The sequence below is a fragment of the Galeopterus variegatus genome, unplaced genomic scaffold, assembly GCF_000696425.1.
Source record: "Galeopterus variegatus unplaced genomic scaffold, G_variegatus-3.0.2 Scaffold2419, whole genome shotgun sequence".
Taxonomy (NCBI): domain Eukaryota; kingdom Metazoa; phylum Chordata; class Mammalia; order Dermoptera; family Cynocephalidae; genus Galeopterus; species Galeopterus variegatus.
In genome coordinates, this window is record NW_007728530.1 from 65251 (window position 1) to 68875 (window position 3625).

Sequence of the window (3625 nt, forward strand, 5' to 3'; positions counted from 1 at the left end):
TGGGCACCCACAGTGATAAATTGCTTCTCCAACACCCACTGGTTCCTACTTTCACTGGATCGGCAGCTTTCATCCGGAAATCCCAGGTGCCTGAGTGAGGGGCAGAGCTAAGAAAATTCAAGCAGAATGACATTTTCCAAGGAGAGTTGGATTAGTGGAGGGGAAAACGCTGCCAAGCTGAAAACCTTTCAGGATGGAAGAACGATAAACTGCATAAGCAACATCATACCGTCAACACGATTTTGTTCACAGTGAAGTGCTGGTGACCTTTGTGTGAAGGAAACTTGGGCTCTATAGTCGACGTTTTCCTGTGTCTAATGCTAATGTTCCTCTCCCCAGCTGCAAAACCCATCTGCACCCTTCTGATGCTTTCCCTCTTCTTCCTGCTCTGGTTATTTTTCTGGGCACACTTCTTAAAATGTCAGAACTTAATATTATTTTATAACTCTGAGCCAAGCCTTCTGAGCTTGAAGAATAGCCGAGAGTCAGACACAAGTGCAAACTGACCCTTTTTAACATACACGTGGCTCTTAAGATAAGGAAGGAAAAAACCCAGGACTCTGCGAGTGTTCTGGAAAATGGTTTGACCTTATCTGAACTCACTTTGTGTTGTCTGGGGCCTCCTTAAGGAGCTCGCTTTGCTGAGTCAGTATCTCAGGGACATCCTGAGGGTGATAAACTCAGAGCATCCGAGATATGGGATTACAAAAGAAAAAGAAAAAAAGAAAAAAAAAAAAAAAAAAAAAAAAAAAAAAAAAAAAAAAAAAAAAAAAAAAAAAAAAAAAAAAAAAAAAAAGACTCTGTGAAGCCCACGAAGCCCAGGGACTTCCTTTATGTTCTCCAATCTTTTTAACAATCCTAAAGGGTTAGTAGTATTAATCCCATTTTTACAGATGAGAAAAAGGAGCACGGAAAAGAATTTTACTTATCTAGTGTCACAGGGCTAGTAATTATGAAATTAGAATTTGTATCTAGATTTAATTAACCTTCAATACCACGATGACAACCACAGCCATTTATTAAGCACTGAATATGTCCTACACACTCTAAGGACTTTATATATGTTATCCTAATTATTTCTTATACTTCTTTCATTGTACCTATTTTAAGGTTAAAAAATAGGGGCTTAGAGAGGTTTTGTTACTTGCTCATGTATGTCAGGAATGGGAATTTATGTGATATAGCAAGTGAGAGCTAAATATTCATGTTACTTATGCATGGGGTGTTATTATAGTACAGTCTTCAATTACCATGTTGGGTATTGAAGAGTGTCGTAATAAGAATCTAATAATAAGGATGCAATTGAGGAGCAGTTCTGAGCACTTTCAGATCATCAGGTGATCCTTCTGCCAACAAAAGGTCGTAGCATGGGGCTAACAAACACTTTGCAGTAATTAAGGGATTCACATCCAAGACAGATGCATTTTTAAAACAGTAATTGTCACTTTTGTCACATCTCACTCACTGAGTTTCAAGGAGTAAATGTATGAAAGCTGCTGAGAAGACAAACAAATCATTCCAGGGGCATGTATTCAGTTTCGATAAATTTGAATTCAGCTCACATTTACTGAGACTGGGTATTCACTGAATTACTGCACTGAATAGGCATTATGTTTGAATGTTTAAAAAATAATTATTTTATTTAGTATTCACAATTATTTATGGTAGGTATAATTCTACCCCACTTTTCAGGTGCAGAAACCAAAGCCCAAAGAAGTGTGGGTCGTAAAATGAGTGATTGGCAGAACAGGAATTTGAACCTAGGACTCTGATTCTACACCATATGCTTTTATTACAACACCACACTGCAAACGCATGATTTTCTAATTCTGCTATTATAGCTCTAAGAAAGTTTGATGAGTGTTTGGGTGCGCCCAGGTATGTGCCTAATCAACCTCGGTCTGTACCTGAGGAAGCTCAGTTCCCATAGTTCCGCCAGGATCTTTAAATTCATTAGTGATTTGGCTTGCCTCACCTACTTGGACTGGAAGAAAAACAGCCTTTTTAAGCCTGTAATTCAGTTTTCATAGCACTCTGATGGAGAATAATGGGGCTAGACAGAGGGCACACTGACCTGTTTCCAAGGCTTCCAGCTGTGTCCGTGAAGTAGTAGGCTGGAAGGAAATTGGGAGAGCTATTATAGTATAATTTTAACTAGAAAAACACCTTTTAAAATTCGTTTCTGCTGCCTTTATACAGAAAGCGGTGCTGAGGTTCCCAGAGACCATGTGTGATAGAAGCCATTTGAGATTGCTTCCTCACAGACATCCACCTTCCCTCTGGGGTGTTTTCTTCTTCTTTCTGCAATGTCTATAGAACTTGGATTGCAGATTTATTAAGCCTGGACAGGGGCTGCTCTTAGTCAAAATAAAATATCTGTCATATTGTCAGCACTCATTATATCTTCCATAAAATATTCCACTTATATTAGTTTAAAAAGAAACCACTATTCTACTTTTTCAGCAGGCAAGTTCAGGCAGATGTTTTCTCCATTAATTTATAGATACTGTTATTTTCCATTATCTGCCTTGAATAAAACTGGCTCTTTAATAAGCAACACTTATGAGGTAATTGATTACAAATGAATACAAGGTAAACATTTTACTGATTTAAAGAGGCGTTAGCATTTTATTTGATATAACTTTAAAAAGACAATCATTTTAGGAATACTTACTACATTATAAAAGGATTTTCTCTGTGCACATCCCAATTTCCCACAAGGATATGACCATGAAGGCACTTTCCCCCTACAGTGGTTATAGGAGTTCGAACCATGTAAAAATGATCAGCATGGTCTGATATCAGCAATTCGATATGGTTCAATCTAATAAGATATGTGGAACATAGCAGGTAACAAAATATATTTGTTGGGTGGATGAACAGATGAAAGACAGACATCTAAGTTTGTGTTTGGCCAACGAAAATTAAAAAAGGGATAAAACTGTTAACCTGGTAGCAAAAAATCACTCCATTTCTTCATTTCTATGTCTATTGGGCTCCTGTCTTTGGACATAAAAACAAATCAGTATATTTTTGCTGCTTGGATTCATTCACTTGTTCATTCGTTGACCTATTCAGTAACTATTTAGCACCTGCTATGTGATTAGCACTGTGTCAGCTGGGAAAATGCAGAGAGCCCACTATCACATGTAGGGAACGGAAGAGTAACCAGTGGTAACCGTACAGTGTATAAGTACATGCCCTGGCAGAGTTAAGTACAGGGACCACGAACATCTAGAAGACAGGCTCCCAAAACTGCCTTGTGTGGAGGTGACACCTGAGCTGAATTCTGAGAGATCATTTAGGAGGTCTTGGGTAAAGGAGTGAAGGACAATGAAGGTGCTCCTGAAAGGAGAAACAATGTCTTCAAAAGCCTGGAGGTGCCACTTCCTGGGGACAGGAAGGTGAGACCAGGCTGAAGGAGATGGAAGCCGGACCAGGAAAGGCATTTTAAGGAGTCTGTACTTTATCTTGAGAGAAATGGAGAGGCCCTGAAAAATATTAAACAGGGTAGTGCCCTAGTTAGCTTTATGTATTAGAACAGATAATCTGAAAAATGATTTGAGAATCAGTTTCTCAATTAAAGAAAAAAAGTATGCGAGTTTTTACTGGTATTCAACTAAAT